Genomic DNA, 14649 nt, shown 5'->3' with positions numbered 1-14649 from the left:
GGACACACACACACACACACACACACAGAGCAAAGGAAGTTGAAGGACTCTGGCTCCATCCTCACCTTTCTGCAGACCAGCTTTGTCTGCTGTGCAGGTCCTGGATCCTGCCTCCAGAGACTGCCTAACCTCTCCTCAGCCCTCAGAAATACATCATGCCCAGCCTGGCTCCAGTATCTTTGTTCTGTGCACTGGAGCATGTGTGTGTGTGCGCGCGTGTGCGTGTGTGTGTGTGTGTGTGTGTCTTTGTGTCTTTGTTCTGTGCTCCATAGCTGGAGGGTGTGTGTGTGTGTTGGGAAGTGACATCGTGAGCCTGCCTTTGACACTATGGCACCGTCGAAGATTCCCAAAGAGGGTCTAGCTTGCATGGAAGGGCCACATGCATCCTTGGATGCATTCCACTGGCACGTTACTGTGTGTTTGTTAACCCCACACTCAGGGGGAGTGGTCATCTTTGGCTCCAAGTGAATCTGGGTGCTGGACCTGAAGACGCTCAGGCCAGACAGTGAATCAGAGCCATGGATTGTGACTCCACCCAATGAAGCCTCATGGCTGTCGGCACCTGCAGCCTCTAGTGATGCCTGCCATCCCCAGCCCCGACTTTTAAACAGCAGAGCCTGGCTTGAAGTGCTTGGGGGAAATGCGGGCGCTGCACAAACCTCAGGAATCTCTGTGTGTTTTTGTTGCTGTTGTTGGTCATGGAGGCTTGAACTCTGGGTCTGGGCACTGTTTCTGAGCTCTCTACCACTTTCAACAACAGTGCTACTTCTGATTTTTCTGGTAGTTAATTGGAGATAAGAGTTCCACAGACTACCTAGTCTGGCTTTGAACCATGATCCTCAGATCTCAGCCTCCTGTGTAGCTAGGATTACAGTGAGACACCAGCGCCTGGCTCTTAGTGTCCTTTATTCTGCATGCCAGGCTGACTCGCTGATAGGCAGCCCATGACATGGAACTCAGAAACATGTACGGATACTAGGTGTTAGCTTTCTTCCCTTACTCATGGCTTTGCTCACTCTATTATGGATTTGAATTAAGGATGAACCTCAGCCCATATAAGGATCCCTGTATTTTTCAGAATCGACTTACCTTTGGTTGGAAGCTTCTCCTTCTCTGGGGTAGCAGAATGTCCACCTTGGTTATTATTGAGCCTCTTTCCCACACCAGCCTTCCAGGGCGGCACCCAGGTACCAGGACTTACTGCATGCCATGGTGTCAGGGAGGCCTCTGGGATCTGGGGCTCACATGGTCTCTGCCTCTTTTGAGAGGCCCTGTTTGAGGCAGGGAGGAAGGAATGCTGATTCATATAGGAGTTCAAGCTCAGCACTTTGCCATTCTCCAAGAGCTCCTGCAAACAAGGGGTGCAGACTGAGAGGAGGTCTGGCTGGCCCCCTGCTACTGGACCAACCTCGCTCTCTTCCAGGCTTCTCTTCTCCCGGTTGGGGGAAGTTGGGTTGATTCTCAGACCCTTCTCTCCTTGGGGAAGCCCACCATGGTTTCCCTGAAAGAAAGAAGCCAGTGCCTCCACTCACACGAATGAGGGAAGCTGAGAAAGCAAAGCATTCTGCCACCAAGTCAATCAAGTCACAATCAAGTGCTGGCTGGAGCCAGGCTGTGTGTTGGGCTTTGCTTCCTACCACACTTACCCCTAGCCAGATCCTCATGGCCAGGTGTCAAGTGGTGGTGAGGGGAAGGGGGAGGCAGTCAGGGGAGGGGGGAGGCTGTACGTGCTCCAAACCAGCAGGGAATTTGGATTTGAATTAGGGATGAGCCTAACTATACAAACTAGAGATGCTTTTCTCCATTCTCCAGAGACAGTGTGGAAACTAGTTTATTCTATAAACCCATCGCCCTCATATTTCTAAGCATCATCTACAAGTCTTCTGTGGAGTCTTAAAAGTACGAGTTTTGCTTTTTGGACAATGGATAATTTCTGCGAGGCTCTTACACACTGTGGGCCTTTGCTCTAGGACTTCTCAGCGGCTAGATAAATGAAGTGTACAGTGAAGCCAGTTTTAATTATGAGCTCCCATCTTCTGCCCCCTTCTGAAATGAAGGAAACCCCGATAGGAGGTAGCAAAAGTCCTTCCATAGTATGCCGTTTGGGCAGCGGCATATTACAGAGGTTCTGAGCATGCCTCTTCATCTGGAATTTCAGCACAGGTGCACATACATAAACTATTTATGAAGCAGAGTGTGCTTGGCCTTTGACGAAAGCGTGGGCTCGGGCGTGTGCCGTTACCACAGGCGTCACTAAGGTACAAGTGGCTGAAGTAGCTTTAAGGGTGTTTGGAAGGAAGGAAAACAACTGTCATTGGGTTGAGCTTGGAATGACTGTTAAGTAACCTTGGCTCCCCGAGAAAACTATTTTATCTTCCTATCAGAATGATACTACTAGTAAGACTATTATAGAGGAAGGAGGAGGGTACAATGGAGACTTTTTTCCCCAATTTTTTGTTAATATTGTTGTTTTTTTATTGTTTTTATTGTGCGGTACAGAGGGGTCACAGTTATATAAGTCAGGTAAGAGCACATTTCTTTTTAGACAATGTCACCCCTTCCCTCGCTCTCTCCCCGAGTCTTCCTCCTGTCCCCACCTACAAGTTGTAAGGTTCATCTTCAACATAGTGTCTAGAGTATTTCTGCTGCATTTGTATACCCTTTGTCCCTCCATTTCTGTGTCCCCTCCTTGCCCTCCCAAAACAGTTAAAACAAAAACAGCAACAAAGAAATAAACCCTTTTGTTTCCATTTCCTGGAGCTCATTTGGATACATATTGTTTTCTGTCATCAGATGGCATTGCACCTTTGTGTTCCTCTCCTAGGAAGCAATGGAGAAATTTAAAAGAATGGCTCTTGCAGTAACAGCCCAGGCTCTTTGCTGGTGGAGGAGCAGCAGTAAGCTGTTCTCTGGATTAAGTCTACACAGCTGTATTGTGTCTAGCCTGCTGGGGATAGTCTTTTGGATTATTACCTCGCTTATTTGTAAAATGTAAATCTAATTATCATGTTACTATCTATGGATACTGATTCCCAAGGAAAGATAGTGCCTACGTGATTGACCTAACATTGAAAGAATAAAACATCTATTGCTTAGCCAATAGTGGGGTTCATTGTTATTTTGTTTTTATGGTGATTGTTTAACTCACCAAGTTAACTGCATTGTCTTTAATTGTCTTGAAATAGACCAGTGAGGCAGTGATGTTTCTATTTTAGAGGTAAATGGGATGGGACCCCCTGCTGAGCTGCATGGATGACAAGAGTTCGGGTGCTATTCCACTTGATCAAGTATTTACCTCTGAATTTTTGTGCTAATGATCTTTTCTAAGTCTAATAGCCTTCACTTGGCTTTGTTCTCCATTGTTAAATGTTCCCAATTAACGTGTGGATTTCTCCCCATTACCAGGACATTAATAATATCCTCCAGGGGCTGGGAAGGTGGCTTAGTGGTAGAGTGCTTGCCTAGCATGTATGAAGCCCTGAGTTCAATTCCTCAGTACCACATACACAGAAAACCCAGAAGTGGCTCTGTGGCTTAAGTGGTAGAGTGCTAAAAGTGCAAAAGAAACTCAGGGACAGTGCCCAGGCCCTGAGTTCAAGCCCCAGGACTGGCAAGTAATAATAATAAAATCAGTAGTTTTCCTACTCTAGTATGAAAATAAAGGACCAAGTATGAAGGAGGCTCTATGTTGTAATCTTAGCTATGTAGGAGACAGAGAAGGGAGAAACAGGGAAGATAGGGAGACTGTATGTCTAAAAATAAGATGAACGTGGTATAGTACATGGCTGGAATCCCAGGTAGGTGGGAAGCAGAAGGAGGAGGATTGTTCAAGCATGGGACTCTACCTGAAAATGAAACTATGGCATTCAAACAGCTGAGGGTGTGGCTCAAGTGGTAGAGCGCTTGCTTAGCAAGCTTGAGGCCCTAAGTTCAAACCCCAATACTGCCACAATAATAATAATATTTCCATTTTTACTGGCACATACAAATTGTACATGTCAGTGGGGTGAGGTAATATAATGTTTCAAGATAGGTGTATGTAGCTGGGCGCTGGTGGCTCACGCCTGTAATCCTAGCTACTCAGGCTGAGATCTGAGGATCACGGTTCAAAGCTAGCCCAGGCAGGAAAGTTTCTGAGACTCTTAACTATATTAAATCACTCAAGAACCTGGAAGTGACGCTGTAGCTCAAAATGATAGAGCACTAGCCTTGAGCAAAAGAGCTCAAGTACAGTACCCAGGTCCTAAGTTCAAGCCCAAGGTCTGACAGAACAACAACAAAAAACCAAAACACAAAAAAACAAGATAAGTATTTGTTATATAGTGTTTAAATCAGATTAAACCTGTCTCCTCAAGTGTGTGTCACTTCTTATGTGTATTTTCTAGTAAAGGAATAAAGCCTGTTAGTTGCAGAAAAAAAAAAAAATGGTAGAAGCTGAATTCTGGTGTCTCATGCCTATAATCCAAGCTATTCAGGAGGCTGAGATCAGAAGGTTAATGGCTCAAAGCCAGCCAAGCAGAAAAGACCATAAGATTTCATCTCCAAAATAACCAGCAAAATGCTGAACAGGAGGCATGATCACTCTGGCTAAACAAGCAATCCTAGTCCTTGCATTTCAACCCTGGTCCTGGGGCTGAGGGTGGAGGCATTAGTAGAATTGTTCTAAAAAAGAATTGGCTTGTAAAATCTTAACTCTATTCACCGTGAAAAGCTTACTTCAAATACTCAGGCAGTAGTGTTACAGGAGGTTAGTGAGAGGTACATTGTGTGGGTGCTTGGCGTCGCTGGGGCCGCAGATACAAACCGGGCCTCCGGAGAGAACAAGAGAGCCCATATCTCATTATATGGTGCCGACATAGGGCAGACAAGTGTGTGTTCTTTGGCAAATGGTCAGGCTAATCTGACTAGAGCAAAAGGTGCCTCTTGGAAACTGGCAGAACTGAGTAATGCTAGATCTCAGAAAGTCTGAAAATCAACGGAAACAACAGTTGATATTTGATCACTGCAATGAGGGTTTGGATACAAAAGAAAGCTGGGTTTGGTTTTTGTAGGCAGTAGGGCTTAAACGCAGGGCCTGGGCCCTGTCCCTGAGCTCTTTTGCTCAAGGTTAGCGCTCTGCTGCCGAATCACAGGCCACTTTGGGTTTTCTGGTGGTTAATTGGAGACAATCGTCTCGTGGCTTTTCCTACCTGGGAGAAAGCTGGGTTTGCGAGTTCCCATCTGGAGCACTCTAGATTTGATAGTGTCTGTAAAATGGAAGGGAAATGGCTTATGTTGGTGAGTTTCTGCCGTGTGTTCTCAGAGGCACAAGATCTTGCTGTTTTTACTCTTACAGCAACCTTAGAGACAGATAGGATTCTCAGTTTATATACCATCCAACTGGGTTTGCCCAGGGAGACCAGAGAATACAATGTTACAAATATGCTTTCCAAGAACCATTGGCATCACAATGATAAACACGGAAATAAAGGATTATCTCAGCAAGGCAAAATAGGGCCTACCACCAATCAATCTTCTTGGATTGATTGAGTTCTTGTTCACATAGTGCCTCAGGCCCCACCCCTCTTCTCGGATTGGTTGAGTTCGGGTTCACAATCTGCTCGTGATTGGCTAGTGCGAATAGGCTGAAATGTATTTACATGAGGTGACTTTGAAATAATATTAACAATACATAAGTAATCTCAAAATATACCGCACCCTCTGCTCTGTCTAGAACAATCTGAGGTGTGTCTTAATTCTATCTCAAAAAGAAACCCGTTGAAGACAAAACCTTATGTTTCAAAAACCCTTCCTTATCCCTAAGCAGTTCCACTTTTCCTTTACAAGAGCCGAGCCACTAGGTCAAAGCAGGGACTTTTAAGCAACAGAGTTTGATAGAAAAGACAGCTTTTCCTCACAAATACGACGGTCAAATGTGAAGATTGGGTGGTATGCATAAGGTGACTTGGGCTGTGAAGGATCAAATGTTATTCTGGGAAATGACAGTGGGTTGCTAAAAAAAAAAAAAAAAAAATGAATACAGGCAATTAGCTTTTACCTAAAACAGACACTGCTGTCTGCAATGCCCTTGGTTCTGTTTTATTCTGGCCTGCCTGGCCTGGCCTCTAAGAAGAAAAGTGGCCAAGCTGTGCTTTGATTTCTAAAATGCTTGTCTGTCTCTGATAATGGCTTCCCTTCTGCAGTGTGTCTCAGGAAAGGAGTGTAGACCATCACATTCCCCTCAACAAGATTCTTTTTTGCTTTCAGAATGACTGGCACTCTACGGGAATACAGCAAGACTATTCAGTTACTTCCATCTGTTGACCACAGGAGGAAAGTGTCCACGGAGCTGAAATACTTACTGCAGTGATTTCTGACCGTACACAATTAAGGTAATGTGTGTGCTTTTACCCTTCACCATCATGAAGTTGTGGTGTTTGCCTCCTTTAATTTTGATTTCAACGATATGCATCCATTCTCTTCCCCTACTTTTTTTTTTTTTTTTCACTCAGGGTGACCTGAATCTGCAAAGATATAAGAGTGCAGAAAAGACTTTTACGAGGTGAAATTAGAGTTGACTCTGAAGAATGAAGGTAGGATGTATTACTCTTCAGATTAAATCCATAAAAGTAGTTTGTTTCCATAAACACAATATGCATAGTCTAGATGACAGTAGGAAACTTTTTTTTGGGGGGGGGGGTCCGGTCGTCGGGCCTGAACTCTGGGCCTGGGCGCTGTCCCTCAGCTCTTCAGCTCAAGGCTAGTGCTCTACCACTTGAGCCACAGCGCCACTTCTGGCTTTTTTTTTCTTTTTGCTTATGTGGTGCTGAGGAATCAAACCCAGGGCCTCAGGCATGCAAGGCCAGCACTCTACCACTGAGCCACCTTCCCAGTCCCAGTAGGAAACTTTAATAGATCAAAGGGGGGGTGTCTTTTTTTAGGTCACTTGATAGTTTTTGATAGTTAAATATTGCTGCTGTCTTTTTTCAAACACAGTCTTAAAAAAAAAAGCAGATACTTAAAAGAACAAAATGGTTTCTTTCTCCACTTCCAGAAAGAATCGATGTTCAAATTTCACTGCATTATTTTTCTTGGTTTTGTACTTTGTGTAGGATGTGTGTGCATGTATAATAATTTACTGCATTTTTTTAAACAAATGATTACTATCACATGCATACCCTGTCCCTGGCTCTGTACTAGTCGCTTTATATATGTTACTTTATTAATTCACTTAGCCCTTTTGAAGTTGGTATTTTGACCCCCATTTGCATAGGAGAAAACTAAGAATGAGAAAAATTAAATGATTTGCCATGCTCACACAGCTAGGAAACCCACTGAGAACGTGAACTTGTCAGACACTGAATTCCACATCAATAAATTATTATATTCTTTTTTTTTCATTAACCAAATGCTAATTCCCTTTTTAAAACTGCATTATCATTTTACATGACGACATAATGTTTATAGATAGATATACTAGAACTGGTTTCTCTACCCTGTCTTTTATCACTGACATTGCCAATGCTTCTCTGTACTTCTTTAAACTTGCCTTGTGGGCATCCATGCTTATTTCTCTAGGATGAATTGCTACCACAACTGGTATTGCTGGGTCAATAGGACTCTCGCTCACGGGTTTCTATGCATTCTGCTATGTGGTACCACGGGACAGGGAAGTGCCTGTTGGTTCTTAGCTTCAAGTGGCGTCTGGGATTAGCCATCTCAATAATGATGTTATTTGTTTTGAGAGAGTTCCCATGTGCTTGATCAGATCCACATTATTCCCTGCCACCCATACACTGGTGGCTATGACCTCTTCACGTGTTTTTCTCTATCCATCTCAAACCCACTCTGTCACTAAAGAAGCTGTGAGACCATGTGTAAGGGCATGGGTTCTAGAATGAGATGCCCGAGCTCCAATCATGTCTGCGCTGCTGTGCCTCAGTTTCTCTAGCAGTAAGATGGAGATATATAATAATGAAACCTCTCATATGGTACTTGTTGGTACTGGATCCTTCATTTCTGGCTACTACTATCTTCCAGAAGTCTGTGCTCATGTAATTAAACAGCAGAAGGTAGGCTTGTTTGGAAATGAAATATGATTATTCCCATCATGGATGAAATGGGATCATATAGAAGTCATAGCAGACCCTAAAATGTGGAGAATGTAATATTGTTAGTGTTAACTGACCAACCTGAAGACCACAATAGCTAACCTTGCCTACGGCCAGGTCAAGGTCAACAGAGGGAGTGTAAGACAGGAATAGCTAGGATGTCAGAGAGCTTTATGCTCCCAGGGCTGTTTCCCACACACAGCCTCATTTGATCCTCACACTGAACCTGTGAGGGAGGTGGAGCAGATGCTATTAATCTGGTTTTACAGAGGAGGAAATTGACATGGAGGATTAAGGACTTGCTCACTTTATGGTCATGGAAATGGCCATTGGCAGAGGTGGGGGTGTGATCTGGGCTTTCCACTTGTGCATCCTTTATCCTCACTCTTGATGCTTTGTTAGTGTAATGATGAGGTATAGCGTTGCCAGGTCCAGAGGTTGTGCTGGGAAAGAAAGAGCAAAAGGAAATGCTACATGGCAGGTGCAGCAGAATTGGACAAGGACACTTGGTCAAAATAAAACTGAATGGGTGGGAAAATTATACAGAAAAGAGAGACACTATCAGTCTAGAATCTCAGTGCTCATCGGGCTTAGAAAGTGATCAAAGGAAGAGGACTTCATTTGTTAAGTTGATATAATACCTATGTGACACTGCAGTCCATGTATATAATGTACAGTGATCAGATGGAGGCATTGGTCACCTTAAACATTTCTTTGTATTGGGAGCACTCAAAAATCCATTTCTGAGCAGGCTGGGATGTAATTCAGCGGCAAAGTGCTTGTCTAGCAAGTGGGATGTTCTAGGTTCAATCTCCAGTACCAAAAAAGAAAAGACAATTTTGTTTTTAAGTCAATGCTTGAGATAGGAAGAATGCTTTCTCTAAGCCAGGAGGGAAGAAAAAGCTGGAGAATACAGACCTGTGTGTTAGAGGGAGAAAGGAACATTGCGAAGGCTGTAGAGTTAGTGCCTTTAGTAGAAGTCCTTAACAGAGAAAGAAGAAAACATTTGTAGAGAGGTAGAGCATCGGTTTGGGTCTTAGACCTAGAAAGGGGAACTCTTTCAGCACATCTGTCGCAGAAGTGGTCCAGGAATTTAGAGTCAGCTGTCAGAGGTCTCTGCTGTGACTCAGGAGGCAGTGCCCAGGTGTTGTTCCCTGGGCCCCACTGGATGGATCTGTGACACAGCAGCTCCTCTCTGGAAGGGGGTCAACAGTGTGTTGGCCAGATACTTGCAGCATGAGGCTATTTTGGCACGAGACAGGCACAAGGGCCAGATCAGGAAGGGGAGACTGGTCGGCTGCCTGTGGAAGGCTGGCTGGGGCAGGGGGAAGGGGGCAGGTTGCTGCTCCAGAGTTGTTTCCTCTGTGGCAATGCTATTCTCCACCTATGGATGTACAGATGGGGGCAGAGTCAGTGCATTGATAGTCCTCAGTGTTTAGCCCTAAAAGCTTTTGTTGAGTCAGGCAGTAAACGTGGCAAGACAGTGGAGGTTTCCTGGGCAGATAAGTGAGATTTTTTTTCTGTTTCCATGTGCATTTTATGATATGCTAGTTTTTTGTTTTTCATTTTTGCCTAAGAACTTTGCTTATTGTGACAAGTAGGGCATACTGGCTGTATGAAAAATGAAAGCTGTAGCAATAAGGAAAGAGACCCATTAAAAATGCATAAGTACACGGTGTTCAAATTACCACTCTTAATATTCTTCTGTGTATATTTTCTATGCATAATTGCCTGAATAAGATTTTTTTAATACAAAAATATAACACCTGCCTTTAATGTTGACAGATTGTAAACTTCTTCCCATATGAATAGCTACAACTGTGTGATTTTTTTTTTTTTTCTCTTCTGTTCCTGGGGCTTGAACTCAGAGCCTGGACTGTCCTGGAGCTTTTTTTGTGTTCAAGATTAGCATTCTACCCTTTGAGCCACAGCTCCCCTTCTGGCTTTTTGTGGTTAAGTGGAGAATTTCCTGCTGGGCTGGCTTCCTGTTACAGGCATGAGCCAGCTACTGTGTAATTTTTAAAGCTTGTTGGAAGCTGGGTTGTAGTGGCTCACACCTGTAATCCTAGTTACCTAGACTGAGATCTGGAGAGTTGTGGTTTAAAGCTAACCCAGGCAGAAAAGTCTGTGAGACTCTAACTAACCAGCTAAAAGCAAGGCTAGTTGCATGACATAGTAGACTGCCAGCCTCCACTAAGTAAACCAACCATGAGATCCCCAATTCTAACTCCAAGGGAAAAATAAAAGAAAGGTGAATGAATATTTTATTCTAAGATTGTACTGTTTTTATAATACATCTCTCCTTGGATATCTATGCTAGCCTCTAAGATATTTTTATTATAAAATCAGGAAATACTTTTTAGTGTATATTACTTGAAGTCTGAACCTGTTTAAACTCTTCCTTCAATATGCAAGATGTTTCTTTTCCCATACATGCAACAACATGCAAGATTGAACCTCAATACTGGGAAGGAAGGAAGGAAAGAAGGAAGAAAGGAAGTGAGGGAGTGAAGGAGAGAGGGAAAGGAAGGAGTAGATTCAAGGGAGAACTCAAATAGTGTAATTCCTGGGAGGGAAAAACTGGGAGAGAGCAAGGGAAGGAATCACATTGTCCAAAAAGAAATGTACTCTTTACCTGACTTATGTAACTGTAACCCCTCTGTACATCACCTTTATAATAACAACAAACATATAACAATTTTTAAAAATAGTATAATTCCTTAGAAAGACAAAGTCAACATTTAACAAACTAAAGTACCAGGAAGTGGACACTTGAAAGGGGTGGGGCCAAGTGTTGAGTTTTATGGACAGATGAACTTTTCTCATATGCTACTTCTATTGTAGATTTTTGTATTCTTCCTCCGGGGTCTATTTCTCTAGGGGTCCATTTGCTTTTTTATGTTTCTAATTTACAAGTTTAAAATTTAAAACATCTTTTTTAAAGATACTTAAAAAAAATTGCTTTCGTAGTTCTTGACCTTGAAAGAGGCCTTTTACATTTGCGCTGGCAATTGGTGCCCCGTGATTTGCGTGTGTACACTGATGAGAAAATGAGGTGGTGGCATCCGATTCCCCTGGGGGAGGGGGGCAGCCCTCCCCCTCACATATCAGAGTACCCCATTCATTTAGGTGTGACCCATCCCTGCACCCCCCTGTCTGCACGGGATCCAGCTGTGCCTGCTCTCCAGCTCCACCTCTTGTTACTCAGCCCTTGAACACTGTGTTCCAGTCCTTAGCCTCCCCATCAGTTCAGGGAACGTGCTAACTTCTTCTGACCCCAGGGTTCTGCACGTGCTTGGGATGAGGGTGTGGGTGTGCACTCAGACACACACACACACACACACACAGTGGAAGCTGACTCGCTACTTTCCTCGCTGGTGAACTTGGAGTCCTCTTCATAAGGGCACCTCTCTCACGGTAGGGAGGAGGAAGGGGGTTAGTTGTACAGAGCTGTGCACATGAGCCCCAGCTGCTGTTGCTTCTGATCGTCCTGAAGGCTTTCTCTGCAGGCCCGCCTTGGGGTGCTTTCCTGAGACATTCACTTCTCATGGTCTTCATGCCTTTTTCCCTTTGAGTGCTTAGTGGCATGCAGCTATGGTTCTTTTTAAATTTTTTAAAATTGTTACTATAAAGGTGTGGCACAGAGAGGTAACAATTATATAAGTCAGGGAAAGAGCATATTTCTTTTTGGACAGTGTCATCCTTTCCCTCCAGTTATAGGTCTTATTCACTTGTTTTTATTCCTGGTTTTACCCAGCCTATAACTCAGAGCAGTGGGTATAGTGTGTATAGAAGAAGTGAAGTAAGAGCAACATGCTAGCCACAGGATTGCTCAGAAATAATTTTCCTACTTTTTCTTACCACAGTTTTCTGCTTTCTTTTCATATTTGTAAATACGTTGTATTTGAATCTTAGCTTGACATATGATTTGAGATAGAAATTGAAATTAATTTTTCCCCAACTGAGTAGCCAATCACTATTTTTGCAATTTATTCCTCTCCCACCCCCCGCCCCATGGTATAGGATTTGAACTAGAGCCTTGTGCTAGCTCTCTCTCTGCAGACACTCTACTACATGCCCATAATCCCTGCTCCAACCTTTTTCCCCCTTTAGCTATAATACAAATAACTAAATATTAGTCTGGGCTGTCCTAAATCTCATGGTAGCTGGGATTACAGGCATCCACCAACCCCATACCTGACTTATTTTTTGAGATTTCTTTTCCCCCCCTGGGCTATGTTTACAGTGCAGTCTTCTTCACCGCTGCTTCAGGAGTAATCATGCCTGACCTAATTTTTCAGCAGAGCCCAACACAAGTTAGTCCTTGGGGACTGTGACATTGATTTCCACTTATGTATTCTCCCTAGTTAATCTCCTCTACCAAACGTCAGTACAGAAACTATTCATAAACTTGAGCCCAATTCCTGGTGAGCATATTGACCCATTGTCACAAGAGATAATCCTGGGGTCATCCACCTGGGCCTTGGCGTCTAAGAGCACGGACAGCTGACCACTGGCTCAGTCTCTAATTGCTGCTTACCATGCTAGGTATCATAGACAATGCTGTTTTCAATAATTCTGCCTACCATTTATTTTCTAAGTCACTGGAACTGAAAACATCAGCCACCTAATGACTGAAGGATTTTTTCCTTCAGACATTTCTCACCCCTAGCTGTGGAACAGCATTGTGTTGGTTACCATGTGCCATGAGTATTTGATCTGGAAAATATTGGCTACTGTCCTCCATATTTTAACTTTTAATATTAAGGTGGGTGGCAAAAGTAATACATGTCCTTAGGGTTGGAGGCATGGCTCCTTTGGTAGATCACCAGCCAACGTGCAAAAGCAACAGGTATCAAGTTTGAGTCTCGGTCGAGGACCTAAAAAAAGTAATATAGATCCATTGCTAAATACATTCCACCTCCTGACGTCCTTCCTTAATTACAATTGATGCCTGCGTTCTTGTATGTTCTTTTGAAACTCCCCACATCTGTGGGCATTTTGCACACATGCTCACACATACACTCACACTTATATACATACACTGTTATACACTTCTACACACACATTCTCTCTCTCTCTCTCACACACACACACACATGCACACACAAACTGACACAAACTCCTACCTATGTTCTTGCATGGTTTTCAAGATAGCATCAAACTCACTTTCTTCTTGACATCAGTGGTGGCTTGGAAAACACTCGAAGCCTTTGTTTCTTGGCTGGCAGCCTCGGAGAGAAGCCACCAACTGATGTGTTCCCAGGGCTTTAAAGCATCAAACTCCTTGGTTTTTGCATCTCACTAGATGGAGTCTTCTAGAGGGCAAGGGGTCTCTGGGGCACATTCTGGAATGTGGTATAATCTGATCATGACTCTTAGCTCACTACAGAGGGGAAAAAAGGAGGGGGGGCATTTGCACCGGAAGTGGGTGGGTGGGAAAGGGGTGCTGCCGGTAGGTGAACATTGGCTAGAATGTTTTCACTGACTTCACATAGTTTGATTTCTGAGCAGATCGGGTGCTGTCAGGTCATACAATTTCTCCTCCTTTTGTCTCTGGTGGTTCTTCTCTGGGTTTTCTTGCTCCGTGAGAATGAAAGCCAAGTGTGGGGTAAGTGAGATTAGAGGATGAATGACCCCTGGCCATGCCCTTCACACTGGCTTTCCAAAGTGTTCACTTGAGTGCTCTGGGCTCTGATGGATGGTGCTGCGGCCCAGAGATTTGTAAGGTCCGGGGAGTTGGGCAGATTGCACTTGTTGGGGGGCATTTCCCAGTGCCTACCTTATTACACTAAGAGGCAAGTTTCATCGCTGAAAAGGACAATTTACGGCAATGGGCTTATCTCCTTGTTTTAGCTCTTTATGTTTTTCTGCCTCTTAATAAACGGTGAAGTCACAAAGCAATTAAATCACAGTGTAGTTTTCTGGCAGGAAGTGTGGAAAAGGCTAACTAGGGGGAAAAGGCTAACATGATTGACAGAGGCTGGCTGGAGATTTACATTGAGATTAACTCGTTCTTCAAAACTTTATTCATTTTTCTGGTGGGAATTAGGGAGTAAATCATCGGCCTGGAGGATGGATGATTAAAATGTCGGAGTTATGATTTCTTTTTGGACTTTATAAGTCTCTAAATCCTCCACCTAAACCATAGAATTTGCATTTCAATATGGAAACCAGCCCTGCCCAACGATTAAAGTTAGCCAGAAGTACTCCTAGATATTAAATTGTTAAGTTGGTTTGCGATTGTGGAATATTTGGCGATACCATGAAACGGAGAATTTATTATTGTTTTTAAAATTTCTCTAAACTTTGATCCAAAACTGCGGAAAAATTTGACTACTAAATGGTTGAGTGGTGTTTTGATGGTTAGTTTCTAGAATGTTTAAAAATAGCATGACTAATTTTTAATAATGACACAGAACTAAAGAGAAGTTTTTCTTTAAACTGCCCTTCATCATCTTGTCCTTCTGTAACATAGAAATGGTTTCTTTTATGGGTGAGTTACTTTCTATTGATAGTGACTTCTTACCAAACAAAAAAATTTAAAAAGTAGAGATGT

At 43.4% G+C, this 14649-nt stretch overlaps 1 protein-coding gene across 3 annotated transcripts in view; it reads left to right on the top strand.

Moving 5' to 3' along the window:
* Window positions 1-14649, top strand: part of Kank1 (KN motif and ankyrin repeat domains 1) — a 184909-nt gene that overhangs the window by 60894 nt on the left and 109366 nt on the right. For all 3 annotated transcript variants that reach the window (XM_070035683.1, XM_070035684.1, XM_070035682.1), the window contains exons 2-3: window positions 6247-6371; window positions 6492-6572. The gene's annotated coding sequence lies outside the window, so the exon portion shown is untranslated. The remainder of the gene's footprint in view (window positions 1-6246; window positions 6372-6491; window positions 6573-14649) is intronic.

Source organism: Dipodomys merriami, unplaced genomic scaffold, assembly GCF_024711535.1.
Source record: "Dipodomys merriami isolate MVZ:Mamm:240054 unplaced genomic scaffold, mDipMer1.0.p SCAF_26, whole genome shotgun sequence".
Classification (NCBI taxonomy): Eukaryota; Metazoa; Chordata; class Mammalia; order Rodentia; family Heteromyidae; genus Dipodomys; species Dipodomys merriami.
The sequence above is the reverse complement of the archived record's forward strand: the minus strand, read 5'-3'. Positions and strand labels throughout refer to the sequence as shown.